Consider the following 24,351-nt stretch of genomic DNA (forward strand, 5'->3'; position numbering starts at 1 on the left):
TAAGTTAGGAGTTTGGGATGAACATATGCACACTGCTATATAAAAAATAGATAGTCAACAAGGACCTACTGTACAGCACAGGGAACTCTACTCAGTATTCTGTAATAACCTATATGGGAAAAGAATCTGAAAAATAATGGACGTATGTATATGTATAACTGAATCACTTTGCTATACACCTGAGATTAACACAACACTGTAAATCAACTATACTTTAATATAAAATAAAAATTAAATTAAAAAACTTACTGGGCTCAGGAACATAGGACAATTGTAGTAGTTTTCTGTCTGACCTATCTGCATACCATCCCTTCCCTATTAATTCTACCATTGCCAGATTATTCTTCCTAAAATACGGCTTTTGTTATATCATTCTTGGGCTCAAAAGTCTTCAGCAGCTGGATATTGTCTCCAAAATAAAACCCCAAAGCCTCCAAAAACAAAAAAAGAATGTTAAAACTTATAAAGAAAAATATTTGGGACTTCCCTGGTGGCACAGTGGTTAAGAATCCACCTGCCAATACAGGGGACACAGGTTTGAGCCCTGGTCCGGGAAGATCTCACATGCCGCGGAGCAACTAAGCCCGTGAGCCACAACTACTGAGCCTGCACTCTAGAGCCCGCCAGCCACAACTACTGAGCCTGCGTGCCACAACTACTGAAGCCCGCACACCTACAGCCTGTGCTCCTCAGCAACAGAAGCCACTGTGATGAGAAGCCCGCGCACTGCAATGAAGAGTAGCCCCCGCTCGCCACAACTAGAGAAAGCCTGTGTACAGCAACAAAGACCCAACGCAGCCAGAAAGAAAGAAAGAAAGATATTTTTAGAGACTTGAAACCATCATAGAATGAAGAGGTATTATTTAATTGCTGTAAAGTGTAAATATCTACATTAAATAGGAAAAAAAAAAAACTTAGCTAACCTTTTCTGACATGGATGGGAAAATCTTAGATACTTAAAAATGAAATACAAACAACCTAATATTTGAAAAAGTGATTGACAAGAGTTAGTCTGTATGAAATCAGGCATATGAGATTGTTGATATAAAATTACACTTGACTTATGAAAATGGTAATATCATGTGATTCAAAGTAGTACATAATTTTAAAGTGTTTATCAAGTGTTGACTGCATACTGAATAATGTGCAATTTTGCCTTTGAGGAGGAAAAGTTTTCATGGATTTTTTAATAATCACTCTTCCAAAGGTAATCATAAAAGTAAAATAATATAGCATTGACTGATTTCATAAATGTTAAGGGAAAACAGAATAGAGGAGTAACCATGGCAGGAATTAAATGGAACACAATTCTTCCTGATGGAATACATTTTCCTTTGTGTATTACCATTTTCTTGTTTGTGGCAGAAGCCTTAGGTATTCATAAAGCGTTTTACAACCTTCCTGGTTTGTTATGAGGTTAACCGCTTTATTATTAAGTAATTTCTGATATAGAATTTTAATATTAACAATCTCTTTGGAAAACATGTCTCTGAAAAATTATTTTGGGAATGAAACATTCTGTGTATAAGTATCTGAAATGAGCAGTTCTGGTGGCATCTCGAGGGAAGTTTGAGATCTTTTTCTCTAGAGCAGGCAAACAGCTTTGCAGCAGTATGTCCCAGGGGCTGTACTGAGGAGCTGACATTTCCCTGAAGAATGTAATAAGGATAAAGACTGAATTTTTACTTTGGCTTAGGAAGAAACAAAAGTTCCTTCTGGAGTTTCGAGAATTCAACTTAAAAGTCAGCCATTTCTGCCCTAAACAATGCTTGGGTTGCTAAAGGGAGAGCAAGTATGTTTCAGCAGAAGGTATACATTATAAAACAGCAAAATTAAAAAGAGTGACACTTTCCCCCTCCTTCCCCTCAAATTTTCATTGTCATCACAAATACCCAGGATGTCTTCCTCTTCTTCTCTTTTAAAAATTCTTTTCTTTGTTTTCATTGTGTTCATATCATTAAATGTACTGCAGTGAGACTGTTTTTCCTCTTGTTTGTACTTCTTAAACTTCATTCTATCGCAAAAGTTGGCCAAAAAATAGAAGAACATGGACTAAATTCATCATTCATAAATAATCACAGTAATAAAAATCATTTTTTGTTTGAATTGTGCATTGTAATTTTTCAAGCACTTAGCTATATGATTGTCTCACTTTACAAAATCCTTTGAGGTATTTATGGCACTTGATCTTACACCCTTTTTTCCCCAAATAAATTTATTTATTTATTTATTTATTTATTTATTTTTGGCTGCTTTGGGTCTTTCTTGGTTGCTGCGCGCGGGCTTTCTCTAGTGGGTTCAAGCGGGGGCTACTCTTCCTTCCAGTGCGTGGGCTTCTCATTGCAGTGGCTTCTCTTGTTGCGGGGCACGGGCTCTAGGCACGTGGGCTTCAGTAGTTGTGGTCTGCGGGCTCAGTAGTTGTGGCTCGTGGGCTCTAGAGTGCAGGCTCAGTAGTTGTGGCACACGGGCTTAGTCGCTCTGCGGCATGTGGGATCTCCCTGGACCAGGGCTCGAACCCGTGTCCCCTGCAGTGGCAGGCGGAGTCCTAACCACTGTGCCACCAGGGAAGTCCCGATCTTATACCCTTTTGACAGTAAGGAAACTGAGGCCCAGATTGCTTACTGATGTGTTCAAAATAAAGAGCAATATTATGATGAGTAAGGTGCCTGGTGCCTAGTCTCAAGTTCAGAACCACAGACTATCCTACAATGCTCCTTCTGTACCAGGGGTCCCTGTGGCAGGGGTTTAGCTAGACATTCTGGGCCCTTTATTGATAAATCTACAAAAAACAGTTTACCCTGGAAAATTTAGGGTTCATATGGATGACAGAGTGAGAAGACAATTAAGGCATACCTGACTCTGCTCTTCTCCCCATAGCCTTCCATGCAGAGCAGAGAAACACAAGTCATTGATCCATCATCTAAAACACTGATTTTGAGCAAGAGGTACTTCCTACAGGCATAGGAGATTTAGCTGAAGCAAGGACTATAAATACAGTACCTAGTAACGGATTCAATATCCTTGGTTGAGTTATGTCTTCTTATTTTGTGACTTCCAAATTTGTCTCTTGGGAGCCCTCCAGTTACTAGGCCTCCAAACCTTGCTAGGGTTCCTCCCGCTGAACCCATGCCCTAGGGTTGCTGTGTTGTTGCGGTCATTTTCAAGGAAAAGAGAAGGGACATCTTCAAAGCAATGCATGACCTAAAGTAGCAATTCTCAATTCTGACATTTAAAAAATGAGCTCACACCTTGATACCACCCCAAAGATTCTGACTTAATTGGGCTCAAGCAACAATATTTTTTAAAGCCTTCAAGAGATTCTAATGTGTAAGTGGGGCTTGAGAATCACTGTTTCCAGGAAATCATAACAGATGTATTTTAGAGAAGTTCCAGAGAAAAGAACAGAGGGCAATGCAATACTATATGCATTTAAAACTTTAAAAGAACATACATACATTAAGAAAACATACATATTGAGGAAATGCCAGTTTTGAAAAGGGATTCAGCATTGTGATGGGATTATTAATACATACAAGTTTTTAACTGGGTCAACTCAATTCTTCTTTTCAGGGAAGCTGAAACTTTACAAATTGTGCTCTGACAGAAGAGAGATTTAATCCAGTCAAGACAGGTAAGAAGTATTAGAGAACCTTTGAAAAGGCAAAAGTGGGAGAGAAAGATCTATAAGAAAGGATGATGTTTGATTTTTAAAATCCGAGTTGGGCCAAAAATATGAAGTGAGGAGTTAGAGATGTGTGATGAAAATGGGATCTGTTGTGAGAGCCTCATAGCTCAAGATAAAGATGTTGCTACAATTACTGCACTATATATCTTAATATTTCAGAGTACTGTTCTGGTGAGATGAAATAATGACTTTTACTTCTTTCCTGTCTTAGAAAAGGAAGAGCAAAAGTCATTATTAATTTAATTGCTTTTTCCTGGAGAGCTTGCAATGCTTGGCAGCAAGGCAGAGAAGGAATAATATGTGCTCGGGACTTAGACCTGGAATCATACCCTGGCTCAGGCCATTTATTGTAGTGATGAAGGATCGTGCAACATTGAACTGTGTGCATCTCTTTCTTGTCTGCGCTTCCTGAGGATTCCCTTCATAAACAGAGGCATCTACTTTGCCTTAGAGTTATTAGGTAGAGCAGAGAGGTAAAGAGAAAAAACAGTTAACTTTCAAATATTTTTTACTTTAAATCTAGACTTTTGAGAGTAAAACAGAAGGCTGTCAGAGGAGCAGAGTACAGATGTCTGCCGTAACTACTTATCTCTCCCCTGGGGGATGTTATGTGAAGGTGGCCAGGCTGGAGGAGAAGTGGGGAAGGGAAGGAGTGGAGGTCTCCCTGTAGGAGTTCTGCAGAGAGGAAGACTTCCAGGCAGTGGTGCACCAGCCATAACAGAGGAGAAGGTTGTGAAGAGCATTTAAAAAGATTTGCTTGGACCATCCCACAGAGATTCTGGTGAGGTCTGGGAGTGAGACCTGGGTGTGTGTACACATTTGAAAGTCTCCCAGATGGTTTTGACATGCAACCAGTGTAACAGAAAGCATGCTGCCTGACTGAGAGTAGGCAATCAATAAACACTGGTCTCTCTTTCAATCTTTTCATTACTTCCACCATTACCCACATGCCCTCATCAAGTCACATCTATATTACTGCAAAAACATCCACACTGGTTTCCAAAACTTTAATTTTGCCAGATGAAATTACTGCTTTTACTTTGTCATCACCGTGACTGGAAGCCACTGATGAGTTTACTCCCACTTTGGAAATCAAGTCCCACATCTCTAGAGTTTACTGTTTCTAACAAACTTATATAAACATGCCCATGCTGCCACAACAAGTCCTCCAAATTCCCTGCCTTAGGTAAATAAAGCTACGTAAAATTAAGCATAATAGACAATGTCTCTTATTTATTCAATTAATAGGTTTTATCATTTTTGAACTACTTTGTGCCAGTTGCTTGACATATGTAATCTCATCAATCCTCAACGCACCCATAGAGAGTAGGATAGTAATGTTATTTTTATCAGTTCACGTTTTGTAAGTTTTTAAGAGAAATGACTGTGCCTTGAGCCTTTTGGAGCCTTGTTCTTCAAAGTATGGTCTGGGCCAGCAATGTCAGTATCACTCCTAGAACTGCAGAATTTCAGGCAACACCTATTGGACCACCCTACACCTATTGGACCTAAAAGTTAGAAAGAGCAATTTAACATTATCCTCAACTGGTCATTTACACATTTCAGTTTAGGAAGTACTGTAAGTACTCAGCTAGTTTAGCAAATGTTGTACACCCAGCTGTCTGTTGACTGAAGACAAGTATTTCACAGTCATGTTGGAAGGAAGGGACTAGTGGTTTCACTGTAATGTATAAATGAAAAATACTCATAACGTATATTTACTTTCCTATGAAGAAAAGCCATAGTGTTTTCTGTTTATTGTACCGTCCCATTTCACACCACTACCAAGAACAAAGCCACTAGCTTAATTCATTGACCCATGATCTGTACAAACAATTTAAAGATCCATTAGATGAAGTCTGAGAAATTTCCAGATGAAGGATCATTACACTTGATTGGTTTCACAACTACTGTATTAAGGACAGTCATTGAAAATTAACATTATAACCCTTTAAAGAAAACCCCAGGGGAAAGCTTTTTAGCAACCAAGCCTCATTCTTATTTGGAGACTGTACTGAAAAACAAATTTGATCAGTGAATTTTGCTCTTTCATTCCCCTCATCAAGCAGTAATATCAATCTCACAACAAAAATGTTTAACACAGCTTTTACTATGACCTTGAGAGACATACGTGTTTGATAATAGTAAAGGTTATTTCTGAACTTACAGATGTCTATAGCCTTAACAAAATATATAATGAAAACCAAAAGCCTTGAGTCTACAAACTAACTACTACAGGCCCTAGTACTTTGATATCCTCTTTTGAGATATTCAAAGAATAGATGCTATTTCTGAGTTTAACTACAAATTGATACTCAACCAAATAACACTAAAATAGATGTCTCAGGAGAATTTCCATACACATCACTATCTAATATAATAATAGTAATATGATTAATTAATAATATAATAAAATAAATTATAAATTATAAATTATAATTATTATAATTATTATTTGTGTATAAATTATACACAAATAAAATGATATGAAAAATAAAGATGATTATTTAGTTTAACCATCTGCTGTGGGCTGAATATTTGTGCCCCCCCCATTATACAATAGGATTAGTGTACTTATAAGAGGAGACACCAGAGAGCTTGTTCTTTCTCTGCCATGTGAGGACACAGCTAGAAGGTGGCCATCTGCAAGCCAGGAAGAAAGTTCTCACTAGAAATTAACCCTGCTGGAACTGTGAGAAAATAAGTGTCTGTTGTTTAAGCCACCCGGTCTATGGTATTTTGTTATGGCAGTCAAAGCGGCCCAGTTACCAATTTTCCCTTCTGCTAACCTCACAAAGAGAATGGAGTTAACAGTTGGTAATATCATTTACGGGGAGCTCTAACTTTTAGCAAATACATGAACCCAAGGTTCTCCTAAAATCACTGAAGAAGTTTCCTAGAGTCCCCTTAAGGGGCCAGGTACTTTACAGGGACATATTTCAGAGTCTCATTTATTGAGCATACAATTTTTGACAAGTCTACTTATCTGGTTTCACCTCTCATCGAAGATTAAAAACTATAAAAATGAAAAATACTAGAAATTTGGTAAATTTGGACACCCTCAGTGCCATAGAGGTTGACAGCCTTCTATTTAAGAAGGAAGAGACACAAAGTCTAAAATACAGTCCTAGTGCTTTATTTCAATAATGGATGTTCATCAAAAGTCATTAAGACTACATGGATGTGCATAGATTACCCTTGGTTTAAAGAGGCAAAAATGAGATGTCTTTAGTAATAATCCTTCTAACACTATAAAAACACCATAAGGGCAGGGACCATGTCCTCTGTTGTATCACAGGGTTAGTCCCATGCCTGGCAAACACAGCAGCCTTATATAGAATTTATACTTATAGAAGGAATAGTGAAATATACGCAGTGATGCACCTTGGAGCTGAAAACTTTAGTTAGCTGGAAAACTTACTATGTATAAAGCAAACCTCAGTTACTGACTGTTTAATTGTATTTCTAAAAGGAGTAGTTCATTGTTAGAATGTCAACACTGAAGAATTTTTACATGCTATTATTTCTTTTTTTTTTTTTATTGAATGCACATGGTACAAAGGCACACAGTATAAAATTCTAAAATGTTCCTTCCATAAAGTTCTCTAACCATCCAGTGCTTTCCCTAGTGGCAAATATAATTCCTTGCTTCTTTTGCATCCTTTCCTAACTACTATTAAGTGCAAGCAAAATTTAATTTTATTCAATTCAATATTGTTTAGGGGATGTTGCCCTGAAAAAGCAGGTGTTCTTTTTTGTAAGGTAAACTTGTTGTAATTAGAATGATTTGCATCCCACAGATGAAATGCTGTCCAAAATTCAATGATCCAGAAGTGTTCTTTGAACATTAAAGTAAAAATGTGTATTGTTGTTCTTTATTACTCTCTGATGAAACTGGACTTGGCAGGAGCAGAGTTTGGGATAATGCCAAGTTTATTTCCAGAGTTTGCAGGCAGAGAGCAGACTATACTAGAGACCATGGAAGCAGTATTGCAAATGATTATTGGCCCAGTGTTTGGGCATTCACAAAGGACTGGAGAGAAAAAAGGGAACTAATACTTATTAATCAGTAATAACCAATACAATGTGGTAAAAGAATTCTTGGACCCTGGCTCAAAACACCTGAGATAGTTCCCTGATTTTCTTTCCAAAAAATTGCTTTACCTTGGAAAATTGCCTTAGCTTCTCTGGGAATTGTATCCTTACCTATAAAATAAAATTTCAAAGATTTCTTGCAAAACTTATATTCAATAATTCTCAAAAGGCTGGTCATAAGTTATCTTAACCATTACCATATCTCTTCATTGACTATAAAGTGTCATAGAACCTAAAGTATTGTTATTGTGGCTGGACACAGGATCAATGAGGTTTTAAACTGATGTTGAACAGGAGCATACCTGTTAAGTGTAAGATCTATTGGCACCCCCTGCTTTCCAGTTAATCTCTGAAGAATTTAGGATTTCTCAATTTAGGCTTTTAGGATTCCTGGATCTGGGTTTTTAGCAGCGTAGGCTGTGATGTGTCCATATTACTTTTTTGGCCTTTGAGTGACTCTGAGTGTGGGTCTCTGCATGTGCAGATTTTTTAGCCAACAGCAATGGAATCTTATGCTCTAATGTTGGGAAGCAACAGATTAAAACAATTAAATCAGACGAACCTAGGATTTGAGCTCTAGCTCTTTCAGTTACTTTTTTTGATCTAAATATCAGTTTTCTCACTTACAAAAAGTATCATAAATAATAGTAACTTCTTGGAGTTGATATAAAAATTAAATAAGAGAATTCATTTAAAATGTTTAGCTCAGTACCTGGCATCAAACAAAAATTTAGTACATTCTATTGTATTTATTGTGATGATGTTCTGATAGATCCGATTATTTGCTTTCTTTTTTCAATGTGCTACGAAGTTGCCCCATAAAATTGATTTTGGTTTTCAGTTGGGTGAGAATTCAGTTGTTGGAGACATAGAAGCTTTACTGACATTCACATTTCCTTCCCTTATTTCATTTTTTAGATAATAGATTTATTGTGATAACATTCACATACCATATAATTCTTCTACTTAAAATATATAATTCAATGATTTTTATTATATTCAGAGTTGTACAAACATCACCACAATCAAGTTTAGAAAATTTTAATTACTCCAAAAAGAAATCCCGTATCCACTAGCAGCTATTCTCATTTATTTCATTTGGCTTGCAAAAGTGGGGGAAAGGTCGTAAGATTGCTCTTGTAATAAATGAGTGTTGAATAAATGATCAATGGGTAAGGGGAGAGTATATCATGCAAATAAGTTTGAAAACAATATACAAATATTGTAACAGAATAAATGCAATAAAATTCAATGAGACCTGTTTCAACTCTGTGGAGTAACACTCTTTCTGGAAAAAGGAACATAGGGTTTCTTTTGACATATAGTACTCTCATCATATTATCATTCTTTTTGGCAATCGTTACAAAAACATTTATTATTCTTGACTTAATTATGTTCTTCTGGGAATATATACTTAGGAAATCATTCAAATTAGCAAAAAAGAAAATTTTTTTTTTTTTGTAAGAGCCCTGCTTATGGTTAGGATGTAAAAGAACGTGAAAGACCTTCACTCCTACTGACACAAGTTACCCAATAAACCGAAAACTGATGCGTTTGTTGAAAACCACCATTTTCTGAAAATCCTATTTGGTACAAATAAATCTAGAACTAAACTGTCCAGAGAGATAAACTCTTCACAGCTGAACAAGAGACAGAGAACACTTCTACCTGGTGCAGTTGCTGAGGCTGGGGACAAGATAGGTGGAGGAGCAAGCCTCCAGAACCAGGACAGTCTTTGCTTTGAGTAGGAGACACCTGCCAAACGTTTTTGAACCTCTGAGCTGATGCGAGGGCTTTGAGTCTGAGGAAGTCTCAGATGCAAAGAAAATGCTCTTTCCAGTTAATTCTCTTACATGAGTATGTTACTGAGTAATCAAATCCAGAAATCGAAAGACATGGCATTACCTTGCAATCTCACAGTTTAAAACTCTCTTATTTTTGTTGTCTTCTGATCTCAGAAATCCTGTGGTCTCCAAGACATAAATTTGTGAGGTCTCACTGTCCTGTAGTACTACAAGAACTAGAAAAAGTGACATGTTGTTAAGAATGTGGAGCAACTGGAATGCTCATACATTGCCAGTTGGGATGTAAAATGGTACAATTACTTTGGAAAATGGTTCAGTAATTTCTTATAAAATTAAAGATACCTACGCTCCAGAAATTCCAGAATAAGTATTTATCCTGGAGAAATAAAATTCTATGTCCACAAAAGACTTGTACAAGATGTTGATTGCAGTTTTATTCATTATCTCCCCAAATTGGAAACAACCCAAATGTCTTTCAACACGTGAATGAACAAATTCATACAACGGAATACTACCTACCAATAAAGAGGAACAAACTACCAAGACAGATGACAACATGGATAAATCTCAAAAAATATTATACTGAACCAAAAAAGCCAGACACAAGAATAACTACTGTATGATTAATTTATACTTCGTTCTAGGACAGGCCAAACTAATATACGATGATAGAAAGCTGGTAAGTGGCCTTGGGATGGGAAGTTGGGGGGAGGGTGGGATTGGCTGCAAAGGAGCTCAAAGAAAGTCTCTGAGCTGATGAAAATTTTCTGTATCTGTACTGGTGGTTATATAAAAGTGTACATTTGTCAAAACTCATTGGTCTTTATAATTAAAACGTGCATTTTATTATATATAAATTATATCTCAAAGTTGATTGTTTTAAAAAATGTACTTTAAATTCAAATAAATCTTTGAAACAGTTATTTGCAAATCTTGTAAACAATTATTTGCTGGAAATTAATCATTTTAGTGTTTCCAAATACAGAAAAGCAAACAAATAAATAAATTGAAACAAACTATGTAACTAGCAGTTGGGTGATGGCATAGTCAAATTAAGGTAACTCAGTGTGGAATAACATTATTCAGGGCAGTTACATTTCTAATTTTATTAGAATATTTATTGGAATTTAATTAGAATATTTAATAATATTTCTAATATTATTATTCAGAATACCATTATTCAGGGCAGTTAAAATTTTAATTATTAAGACTGTGTAGCAGCACAGGATATATAAATAAACATTTAACTAGAAAACTTAGACAAAAAATCTAGAATGTTATGGATTGCTGACATTGAGATTAATGAGACTCATAAATCTAAGATCTACAGTCTTGAAAAAAATCATAGTTAACATTTTTAGCTGATTCTACGCTTTACTGATAATGTGCAAACAAAATAACCATAATAATAAGAAATAATACTGTCAGCAAAACTTAGTAGAATAGATCAAGAATGTCTAGTTTAAGGGATTACATTAAGTGATTACATTTGTGAAAGTTTATCATCATCCTTTCTCAGTAAGTATTATAAAAGCCTTTGTGGAAGTTTGGCATGCTAAAATTTTTCACTTCTAGCCTTATTATAAATATTATAAATATTAATATTTGTTAAATATTTTCCTAGTCCATTATATCTGTGTAAAACAAGCAGCATAAAGTATGTATCTCTGTGTATTATTCTTCATAAATATTTTGTTAAAGTTTAGCAAACTCTTCAGATCATGCATTTTATTAACATATCAGTTTATTGTCAAGTTTAGCACCAGCCAATACTTGTGAGGAAATGTCTTAATATATCACTATTCCTCAAATTCTGTAAATATCTAATATTATGGTGAAACTCTCGTAAAAATGAACCAGTATCCTACGACAATAACCTGCATTTCAAGCCTATTTGGTAAGGAATAAAACAAAAGAAAGATAGCAGTGATATCTGCATATATTCTAGCATAGAAAAATACTCACAGCAGCAATTCACCTGTTCAGTGTTCTTAATATCCTCAGAAAAATAACTGATACTGATTTCAGTTGTGTTTGTACCTGTAATCTGTACTTACAAGCAATCCATGCTGTGCTTGCAAAGCAGCCGTAGGTGAGACAGGTAATATACATGAATTTGATTTACATTTTGGAATTCAAGGGCAAGGATAAAGAATAACTGGGATTTGATCTGTCGAGGAGCATCTCCAGAGTAGTCAGCAATGAAGTAAAGTGAGACTAAGATTGTTCTTACACATGGTGAGGAGTGCAGCTGGATCATGTCACTGCAGCAGCATTTCATTGTAAAAGTAGTCCATTTGGGGAAATGTAAGATGTCAGACTGTGTCTAATAGGGCCAGTCCCAGAAAGAAAGAGAGAAAGGTAATATCTCTTCCCATGAACTAGAGCTTTCTTAAATATAAGGTTTTTTCTAAATGTAGCTACTAATGTTTCTAGAATGGTTTACAGTTAAAAAAAAAAAAGAAAAAGAAAAAAACAGATGGCAGTCAGTTTTTCAATTTCTTCTAATGTGTTGTCGACAAAACTCAGGCACATTGGAAGTCCATAGACTGTCTCATATAATTAATGTCTTCACAACTGAAGAGTCACTATTGTCTGAATTACTTAAACATCTATCTTTAGTTACAAGTTCCCCAGACACAATCTTCTCCGCTTTGATAAAATAGAGGAGAAAGAAAGTACTAGCCTTGAAGTATTTCATGTGTGGGTAAAGGAGGATAAACTTGACAAAGAAATTGAGTAGTTGCAGGCAGAATATGAGAAGAAGACTGGGAACGAATAGTACTAATGAAGCCAAGGGAAGGAAGAAGTGGTCAACAAGTACAAAAGTTACAAGGAGATTAAGTACAATGAAGTTGAAAAAAACCTGTCAGGTTAATCATTTAATGAGGGAGGGAATGGGGAGTGAGGAGTGAATGGATGTGAAGGAAACGAAAGCGAATATGGACAACTTACTAGAAGAGCTTGGCTGTGAAAGGGTAGATAGAGAGGGATTTAGGGGCGAGGTTTTCTGTTTTGTTTGCCTTTGTTTTGCCTGGTTTTAAATACGGAAAAGACATGAAGATATTTAAAAGCTGATATGGCTGAGGCAAGAAGGATAGTTGGTAGTGTCAGTTTCCTAAGAAGGCAAAAGACAAGTTGATTCAGAGTGCCAGTGAAAGGACTGGTCTTCAACAGGAAGAGGGTCAGTTCCTTTATTCTACTTTAAAGGAGGAGAAGATGAATGGAGAAGGAGACAAGATTGGTGGATTTATTGGGGGGAAACTGAGGTAGGTCCAATCCAATGGCTTTTTTTTTTTTTGAAGATGGGAGACATCATAATTAGACGTCTAGTGTCAGACTTAGTTTCCTACCTTTAAAATGGAATGTTTTGAGGATTAGTTGAAACAATGAATATGAGAGCACTATGACAACTGAAAGTATTGTTTACAGTAATTATTTTCATTATAGATATACCCTTGTAAATTTGGATACTATCGTATTCTCTTTAATAATCAGAAAGGTTTTTTTACTGTGTGGCATTGTTTCCAAATCTTTTTTTCAGATAAGTAACAGTATTTATTATCTAGAGATATTGTGAGACTAATAAATATATATACAATATTGTATTTTATTTAAAATCACAAGATAAATACTTTATTTCACTATACAATATAATATTCATTCATACACAGTCTCTTTTGGTAGTTTATTTTTAGGGTGGAAAGGTAATGGTATCATGTAAAATGTCTAAGAGTAACTCCAATACAATAATTCCAAAGTCTATCAGATTTATGTGAAAACACCACAAGATGACCAATATCTATATTTTGATGTTCTTCCATTTCAGCTCTTTTTTATCTCCTTAGGACCCATATGCTTATTTATCTTTCTCTGTTTGCTTCCACTTGGAGAGCAAGTTTGGTCAACTTCAACATGTGAGGTAAAAAAGAACAGAAAAGAAATGGTCTACTGTTTGCCAAATTATTTTTCAAATTGTATTCACACGTCTGGAAGCATTTTTATAATCATTTTAGATTAAGCCTTCAAATACTGTGCTAATTCCTTTCCCCAAGTATTTTTAAAGGCTACCTGCTTCTGTATAGGTTTAGCAATGCCATTTGCTATCATCTACACCTGTCCATTCCTGTCATGTTCTTTATTGTTATATTTTAAAATGGACCACCAAGAATTTTTAACACAATTCAGGAATATCATGATTAAAACAAGATTATAGACCCCCTCAGTCTTTGGAATCATCAAAATACAGCATAGTGTACTGAGAAATATTTATGAAGCCTACTGTAAGCAAACTCTGTGCCCTGCCATGTCCCCCAGGTTCTTAGCCTTGTAGTACACGCCAGTAGACTTCCAAGAACAGCACGTACATTTCTTTGTGGGTTTTCTCTGGCAGTTGGAGGCTGCTATGCTGGTGCATGGTAGCTGGCTGGAAGTCCTGGTAAATTTACATCCCTTGGGAACATCTTTCAACCACAACTGATAGGAGACAGTATTTAAATACCCCAGCTCCCTTGCCCCTCAGTTGGGATAAGGCTGAGGTGCATGTTCTACAATGGGTCCCAAAGCCCAAAGTAGTAACTTGCTTAATAACACACCCTTGTTACTGTGTTGTTATCACATTTTTATGCTATTAAATTTGTCTCCATTCCCTGTTTCACTTTCTCACTCTGCTACCAGTGTTTCCTGAGATCATCTCCTATCTAAACTGTTTACACTTGAATTCCTTTTTCAGGGTTTACTTTCAGGGGAGTAAAACTAAGATACTACCACATATTCTCATATATATTTTCTCGTGTAACTTAAAATTTCTAAATATGGTGGACAGAAAAGAATACAGAAAGGAAACATGTTGCCACAATTTTCAGAAAAATTAACCTTATGTCCACTGTGAACACAGTAGGACTCTTGAAAATACCTGAATTCACCTATATAAATTACAAAATGATGTAAGTTCTATTTATTTGTGATTGTAATATATTTTCATCAACATATATTTTAAAAGCTACAACTATCATGCCGTGTATTCATGCATTCAGTCAGAAATATTTCTTGAGCACCTCCTACTCGATCCAAAGTACAGTGCTAGGTTGTGAGGATAAAATGGTGAATAAAATTGATAAGGTCCATTTTTACTCATAGACCTTATAGTGTAATATATAACAGTAGTTGTTAATTTTATCTTCCCTCAATGTTAAGCTGTGACAAATGGTATAAAAGAAAATATTGGGACCTAGATGAGCATTTGACAGAGGGAACTGCTCTAATCTGGGGGTCTAGGGAGTATATTTTGAGTTCACACATGAAGCAAGAGTTAGCTGGAAGGATGGTGGACACATTCCACATTTCAGCGAAAAGCAGGCAACTCCAAGGTGCTTAGGACCTGTGGATTATGGAACTTCGGAAGAACTAGAACATGATTATTGTGGCTGACACGTAGGGAATAGTGGGGAACCGTGTGCCTGGACCCTTCTTTCAGGCACTATTAATGTTTTGTTAAGGAATTTGGCCTTGGTGAACTATTAGAGGATTTAAGCTGGGAAGTGAAATAACATTTATATTTTTAAACAACTGTTGTAGACACTGTATTGGAAGATGAGCATAGATCACTTCAACGTCCAAGTAATTTGTGTTAAAGCCTAAAGCTCAAGTCCAAATCGTTAGAAATGTCAAACTATTTTAAAATAATGCTGCATCAACCTGACTATTTAATAATATGGTGAGATTGCAAAGTGTTTCAAATGCTTTACTTGAGAGTAGTTATAAAAGCATAAAATGAGTAGTCTTTCACAATGTCAGGACTATTCTTTGTTTCAAATTCAAAGGCATCTCTTCGTTTGCATTCAAATATATATGTGTGTGTGTGTGTGTGTGTGTGTGTGTGTATGGCACTAGCCAGCAGCTTCTCTATTATTAAAAAATAAAGCAAAGTAAAAGCTCAGTGGCAAAGCCTATTTAGTGCATAATGGCTTCCACATTTACCACAGTCTCTGTGCTGCCTATTCTTAATGCTGAAAATAATTGGAATAGGCGAAGCATGATGTCTTTCCCTTTACTTGTAAATTACAAAGCTATCTTTTTGTCAAAGCTATGATTGCATTCATTCGAAGACACAGCCTGAACAACTGAAAGAAATTCTGTAATATAATTTAAGGCATTTAAATGGAATCACCAATTACCTTTCTATCTTCCCCTTCTTCTTCTTCTTCCTTCTTTTTGTTCTCCTCCTTTTTATTCATTCTGTAGGCACTTTCCTTGTGTCATTTTCCCATTGAACCAAAAACCGTGGATACAGTTAGATTTTCAGAACTGTTCTGTGGAGCTCTGGGCTTAAAGATATGCTCATTTTCTCCCCTTAATCCTTGACCCACTATCTCACTTTGAGTCTTCTCACCCACTGAACAATTATATCCTGTTATGGAGGGAGTTTCATGAGTCATTGCAGTTATAGATGTCAAAAGAAAACCATTTGGAAATCGGGAAATCCAGTGAAGAAAATAACACCATGATATTTTCAAGCAATTATAAATACATTGTTATAAAGGAAAATGATTACTTATAAAAACAAGCAATGCATTCAGAAATTTTACTCATCTGGGAGGAAATCCACACTTTTGATGAATCAAAAGTGAAACTGCTTTATTATCAAATCTTTTCATTTGAAGCTCTTAAAGCATTCAATACATAGGAAAATAATTTTAATAAACACATTTTATAATAAAAAAGTCAGAAACTGTTAAAATTTCAAGATCAAAGAGAGTCAGTGATACAATTGGAAGAGACTAATATGTTCTAATATATGACCAAAGTAATTATTTTTATTGTACATTGCAAATGATAATAACCATTTTTGCTGAAAATGAAAACTGGGATATAAACTAAAGTTATATTAAACATTTTAAAGATTATAAGAGAACATAATAAATAAATACATGTCTATATATTTGAAAGCATACATGAAGAAACAATTTTCTCAAGAGAATATATTAAGATAATCAAGCCAAGACAAAAACAAAAAATCAGAAAAACCAGTAGACTAATAGCCAGTTCATCAGGTATTTTTAATGGTTATGCCAACTAATAACTTTGTTGTGCTGAAGAAAAGATTAGATAGACTTCAAGGTCAAATGTCAGAAGGGACACATGCTAAAGAAAAGATTTTTCTGATTTATAACCAAAATTATCTAGTAAATTGAACCACAAAACCCCTTTTTAATTTTTAATTTATTTATTTATTATTTATTTAATTTTTTAAAGAATAAATTTATTTATTTATTTATTTATTTTTGGCTGTGCTGGGTCTTCGTTTCTGTGCGAGGGCTTTCTCTAGTTGCGGCGAGCGGGGGCCACTCTTCATCGCGGTGCGCGGGCCTCTCACTGTCACGGCCTCTCTTGTTGCGGAGCACAGGCTCCAGACGCGCAGGCTCAGTAGTTGTGGCTCATGGGCCCATTTGCTCCGCGGCATGTGGGATCTTCCCAGACCAGGGCTCGAACCCGTGTCCCCTTCATTGGCAGGCAGATTCTCAACCACTGCGCCACCAGGGAAGCCCATTTATTTATTTTAACATCTTTATTGGAGTATAATTGCTTTACAATGGTGTGTTAGTTTCTGCTTTATAACAAAGTGAATCAGCTATACATATACATATATTCCCATATAAAACCGCTTTTTAAATGTGTGTAAATCTGATTCAAAATACTGTAATAGCAAGCTATGCTATTACAATAATTCTATAATTAATCTTAAATAAATTACTTCATTTTACCCTTTTAAAAATCGTAACTTCAGTCATATTTGGGATAACAATTCTAATCTTGATGAGAAAATGACTTGATTTTTTTTTTTATAAATTTATTTTATTTCATTTGTGGCTGCCTTGGGTCTCCTTCGCTGCACACGGGCTTTTTTCTCTAGTTGCAGTGAGCGGGGGCTACTCTTTGTTGCGGTGCACTGGTTTCTCATTGCGGTGGCTTCTCTTGTCGTGGAGCACCAGCTCTAGGCGTGCGGGCTTCAGTAGTTGCAGCACGTAGGCTCAGTAGTTGTGGCTCACTGGCTTAGTTGCTCCGCGGCATGTGGGATCTTCCCGGACCAGGGCTCGAACCCGTGTCCCCTGAATTGGCAGGCGGATTCTTAACCACTGAGCCACCAGGGAAGTCCCGAATTGTATCTTTTTTATAATTAGCAGTCATTGACAGTCAATTAGCAGTCATTGACAATCTACTATAATTAGCAGTCATTGACAATCAATCAACTTTTTTTGGCTTATATGTTAAAGATCTACTTTATCTTTAATTCATATTATATTATGTAAAATGCTGGAAAATGTTACGTAAGAAATTGCAGTTGAACAAAATTTGCTTTCATAGGCTTTGTTTAAGTTGCATGGTCACAATGGTACTGCAAAATGTGCTTTATTTAATTTCTTTTGTTTTACTTAGTTATCTTAATTTTCTGAGCTACACAGATGTAAGTCTTGGCACTGCACAGCACACAGACATGGGAGTGTTTTATTGTTTTATGAGAAATGCAGTTGGATAGATTCCTAAAATTTTCTAAATGATTCAGGTATGATAGTAGAAAGGTAGCTAAATTATGGTAACTTTTCTTCTCTTCCTGAAAATGACTGTAATATTTAACTGCTGTGCAATGAAACCATAAATTATAATACAGACAGCAAAGAAAGGAAGAAAATCTGTCAAAACACATTCTAAATTGTTAAAGACATAAGTGGATGTGTCTGGCTAAATGAGATTTAGAACTCCTTAAGCCTTTTTTACTTTTAGAAAGGAAAGAGATCTGGAATTTTTAAGTCTGAATAGAATGATAAAAGAAAACAAAGTATTAACTTAACCAATCTCTCTATCATTAGTTAATTTGATCATCCATCTATATTCTTTATCCAATCAAATTATATAAAAATTTTAATAGGGAGAAAGAAATTTTACTGAGAGAGGAAAATAAATTTTACTAATTAAGGAAACTAAACCGAAGAGACTTAATAAATAAATGCTTTTTTGGGATACTGTAATTAGTAATGATAACAGCAATGCATAAAGCAAATTATGAGAGTAAAGTGATTTTTCTTCCTGCTAGGCTATAAAAGATGCTTTTTTAAAGGGCACATTAATATCATTACCTTCTTAATGTAAGCTTGGGCATCAGCCCAGGTACCATTTCTAAAAGCAGTAACCATTTAACAAGGCGTTTAGAGAAATACATCAGTAGTATCACTCAAGGGGAGCTTTGCACTTCTAGTGAAAGGACTAAGTAGTCATTAGCAACTTATATTGAAATCTTTTGGGCAGCTTTCATAGGAAAGCAATGAGGTACTCACTAAACTGCTCAGGAAAATTAATTCCAAATGAAAGAAATGCATTTGAAGTTCAAGAAGTTGAATGGAAATGCCAATTAATCACATTTTCTATTTAAGAAAAGATTAGATAGACTTCAAGGTCAAGATGGCAGAAGGAACGCATGTTAATACATCAATTCTTGTGTGCATTCTCTCTGTATACATTACACATACATGTGCTATGCTATGTAACATATATGTATGTATAAAATGTGTATGTGTATGTATATATATATATATACACACACACAAAACAGAAAAATTAATAGATATGTAGAAAATGGTATAGATATAGATATAGAATTTTTAATATCAGAACAAGAAAGTAAAGTGTCTTGATGTCTAGCTGCCAGAAACAGAAAAGAGACATATAGCAATAAGCCATATTTGAAGCCTAGACCTGTGCAGTGACTGTCACCTAAAAAATCTGCAGCGGCTAAGGCCTCAGCACCTGCAGAGAGAGAGAAGCCAAGTCTGCAAGCCCCATGTACAGTGGGGAATCAGAAGTTGGAACCATCTGTGAAGCCAGAAGATGGAATGCATTCAAAGTGACAAAGGAAAATTTCATAATGATAAAATGAAAAATCAACCAAAATATGACAATTGAAACTTGTGTGCACTGAACCAGAACTTTGCAACATATAAAGCAAGACTGATATAATTACAGAGGAAAAATCTCAAATCTACAAGTATGGTAGGATACTTTAAGCAACTAATTAAGAAATTGATAGATTAAGCAGACAAAAAGCAGGTCTTCAAATGCCCAAACTTGATTAATACTTTTTAGTCCATAGATATTTTAGAGATCTACTCACCCAATAAAGAATGTATATTTTTAAGCACATATTTTTAACCTTTATAAAAATGAATCAATAGTTTGATCAAAAGTTTTAAGAGATTCACAAGAATAACATTAAACAGTCCATAACTCTCTAGTCAAAATAAATAAAATTAGAAACCAGCAACCAAAGGTATCTAATAAAACACAATAATTTTGGAAATGAAATAACATATTGCTAAATAACACATTGCTAAATAAGTAACAATGGAGATTTTTAAACATTTAAAATCAATAAACAGAAAAGGCACTTTATGTTTCAACTGGTGGTCCTAAATTACTATTTGAATAGAAATGTATAATTTTATATTCATAATTAAAAGATAAGACCAACTGAGAATAAATAAACTTAGCAATTGTCTCAGTTAGAAATGTAGTAAACCAAGGGAACATAGAGCAAGAAATACCAAAAGTAAAAGCAGACACTAATAATATAGAAAATGACAAGAGTAACAGAAGCAATAATAACCAAATATCAGAAATGATGATCAACAGAACTAAGAGATAGTTTATTGAAAAACAAATAAACATTCTTACAAGCATGGTGAATAAAGCTAGTGAACATAATGCATAAATATCAACACATTTGAGGTTGGTTGTTTGGCCTGAGGTGACCCAGCAGTGGAGCCTATCCGGGCTCCTTGGTGGGGCTAATGGAGGACTCTGGGAGGGCTCACGCCAAGGAGTACTTCCCAGAACTTCTGCTGCCAGTGTCCTTGTCCCCGCGGTGAGACACAGCCACCCCCCGCCTCTGCAGGAGACCCTCCAACACTAGCAGGTGTTCGGGGGACTCGTGTGGATCCTGGTCGCCTCCTCCAATGCTCCTCTACCTCTGCTGCAAGGATGGGTCATGTTCGTGTCCATGACGGCTTTCATCTGTTCCCTCCTCTTCCTGGGCGTGTTCCTTTCTGGCGTGGTGACTCAGATTAATGCCGGCTGGAACTTCCTGGATTTTGCTTATCATTTTACAGTGTTTGTCTTCTACTTTGGAGCCTTTTTGCTGGAAGCACCGCCACATCACTGCACAATCTACGTTGCAATAGAAGCATGGCTGTGCAGCCGCTCTTGAACGATAACCAGTATAACATAAACGTGACAGCCACACTCTAAGGTCACTTTCCATTGTCACAGAAATGATTTGCTACATCCTCAAGTCCTGATAGCTGCACTTTGCTTGGCTGTGAGATCACTGTGCGAATAGACATCTATCTCATCGTGAAGTTTTGAATATGTACCACATTAGGGGTCTCACCACTGCTTAACAAATTTTTGCCTTTGTGACGACAGCTTGTTACGGTTGCAGTTTGGGTCTGGCTTTACGACGATGGCGACCGTTAACACCCCTTACAAACTGATTGCCAGTGTGTTAGTTTCATTTGTGTACTTTTTATGTCTGATCAATTTGGATACCATTTTGTCCAGATATAACAACATCTCCAAAGTAATTTGTTTAGTATATGCAGAGAATCTAAGTATAAGTTTTGGTTCATTTCATGGATGGAATTTTAATTTTAGTATGATGTTAAACAGAGAAATAGCCTTTAGTTTTACATCTGCTTCTTTCTCTTTTTTCTTATTTTAAAGAAAATTTCCCTTTACATCCATAAAATACACAGATATCATTCATGAAAAAAGGGGTATCTCTTGTGTTTAGTTACTGAGTCACCTGAACCTTAGTTTTAATAGGTAACTAAAACTCCTGAAGAAAAACACATTTCAAATAAGCTTCCCACTGAACTCTGTGTTTTAGTGTAAAACAGAGATCAACACTCTTTAAAGGTCCAGATAGTAAATATTTTAGGCTTTGTGGGCCATTCAGTCTCTGTCACAACTACTCATCTCTGCTGTTATTACGTGACAGCGGCCATAGACAATAAGTAAACGAGTGAGTGTAGCTGTGTTCCAATAAATTTTTATTTACAAAAACCGGCAGCAGGCTGGATTTGGCCTGTGGGCTGCAGGCTATTGTTTGCTGACCTCTGGTGTAAAACCTTGGTTATGGGTTCTGTATTTTATTGAACTGATCCTGAAAGGTATAAAGCGAATTAGACAAGCCACATAGTATTTAGTCTCATGCAGTAATCACATTGACTTTGGGTTAATGGTCAAATACTTACCCTTGAAGGGGCTATAGTTTCTCAAGCTAATTCAAGCAGAATCTTGGGTACAGGAAAAAGTAATTTATGAAGTGAACCCTAGTTGCTTAATCCACCTAAGTGTTTCCTAACAACTGAGCAAACTGCTCATCTGGCATCCTTAAAATGAGAGCCCCGGAGACCACTAACCACTCCTGGAACTGGTATCTAGCTCCTGATGTCTTACTTTGGGTTTATTTATGCTTCAAATACAGCTGTTTGCCCTGTGCATGAATATACAAACACTTATGTGTGGATATGTGAGGCTTTACCCAATAGACTTCTCCAAAGGGTGAACTTTTTACTTCTAATTCTTTTACATGACTCTGAGTTAAATTTGAATAGAATATGAAATATAACTTAAAGTTGTAGATCCTCACATGTTTAGAGAACAGTCCTGACATCTATTGAATATGAATAGCACAGAAAAGTATTTTAACCCACCTCAGAGACCCTGGTCGTGGCAAGATGCCAAAATGGCTTGAATGGGAGAACAAGTTAGAGTCAGGCCCCCGGCTCACACCACCCGTCCAAACAAGATACTTATCTCTTGCCTCAAGAGGGCTACCTCTGGGAAAAGAGGGCTTTTGATTATTTTATACTTTCAACCCTTTGCTTTTTGGCTGAATCATCCACTATAAGTGCCAGGTATAAGCTGGGCTGTTAGATTTCATGGAGCATAGGACAATCCTGAATGAGTAGCATAATCAATGCTCAATGATCAAATATTGTTTATGTGATAATCCCCTAGAAAGAAGAATCTTATTAAGGTTTGGTTTGTGATGTAATTACAGAGATAAAAGGTATATTTACTATGTGGCAAGAGGAAATCAGTCTTGTGACTTTATACTGATGTCATAGCTTTTCTATAATATCCAACTTCCCTGGTTTTTCTAGCTCCATGCCACACTCTTAACCCTGAATTATGAATTGTATATTACAAAGTCATATATGCGCCATAAGGATATATTGTCCATTCTGGCTGGAATTGTTAAAAGTTAGTCTGCTAGATTTAGTTGTGAGATTATATTTTTGTTTCCAAGGTATAACAGGTCCATGCTTGGTGGCATTAAATTAAATGATTTCATGAAACTGCTTTGGTGACACTTTTGTAAATGGATTGCTTCTAGATCATTAAGAACCAAGCCTAAAACTCATCTAACTGTGAATACTTAGAATTGTAAATGAATCATGATCTAGATTTGTGAGTTGACTGACAAAGCACTTGAACAAAAATTATGGCATTTGAGAATTTCTTTATATATCTTAGCTGTAAAAATGAGACAGTGTTGGTTGGTTTTAAAATCTGGTAACTCCATGATGAAAAGAAATTTATTTTATAAGTGTTATGACTCTAATAAAGTATCCATTTGACCAAAAAAAAAAAAATCAACACATTTGAAAGCATAAATGAAACTGCAATTTTCTCAAAAGATTGAATTATGTAAGTCAAAACAAGGCCAAAGAAAATAGATTAAAAAAACCCCAAAATATATAGAAGACCTAAAATTTCTCTCAGAAGCAGATCCCCAAGACAAGCATTTGGGTGCGAGTAATTTATACAGGACCTGACCTCCCAAAGCACTGACTGGGAAGCGGAGAAGCAAGACTGGGAAGAAAGTTTTTGTGTGGGTTACTGCTGGGGGCAACTGGGGTTCAATCCCACTGGAGACTCTGGAAGGCTGTGTAGAACACCGCTCAGAATTATCCTGCCTGAGGAGCGAAGAAACTAGGCTATTTATCCACCAACTCTCATTTTTCCTTTGTTGAGGGTTTCTCTTGGGGGTGTTAGTTCCCTGGAACTTGTGGCCTGCTCTGCACGGAGCCAAAGAGTCTGCAACCAGAGAATTCCAAGTGCTCCTGGTAAGCAGTAGTTGGCATGCACAGTGCAGATGGATTATGGGCAGGGCACCAACAGCCTGTGCTGAAGTATCTATTCACTCTTTTTTTAAAAAAAAAAAAATACTTCAGCAGGATGGCTGGAGGAGAACAGTGATGGGGATCCCTCACCGCCAGGCACCCAACTTGGGAAGCCTCTCCATCCCCAAGGGCCTGAGAGCCCCCTCTCCCATCTAACCTATTGACACTCAAGTCCTTTCATTTGATTAGAGAGTTCAGACGCAAGACAACTCATTTTGGTTTGGGGTAATCACAACAGACTTTTTGGAGGATGTGAAATATGAGCAGAGCAAGCTTTCAGTGGGTAGTAAGGAATGAAGAGGACACACCAGGTAGAGAAGACTTGTATACACAAAACGAGCAAAAAAGAAGAAATGAGAAAACTCAGTTCATGTTTTCATATGAATGAGTGATCTAGGTTGACTGGGGCAGAAAGTTTGCTTACGTAAGTGGTTTGTATGACAAATTTCAGTGGCAGGTGATTTAGAAAGATCTAGAATATGATTTTAATTAACACTGCTAGCTGTTTTAGGTAAGGAATTAA

General features: G+C 36.1%; 1 long non-coding RNA gene across 1 annotated transcript in view; it reads left to right on the forward strand.

Annotated features, from left to right (window-relative positions):
- The window catches only part of LOC309657937, a 1,158,638-nt gene that overhangs the window by 832,569 nt on the left and 301,718 nt on the right, over positions 1–24,351 (forward strand). The gene's annotated exons all lie outside the window — the stretch shown is intronic.

Source organism: Balaenoptera physalus (genome assembly GCF_965194825.1).
Source record: "Balaenoptera physalus genome assembly, chromosome: 3".
Taxonomy (NCBI): Eukaryota; Metazoa; Chordata; class Mammalia; order Artiodactyla; family Balaenopteridae; genus Balaenoptera; species Balaenoptera physalus.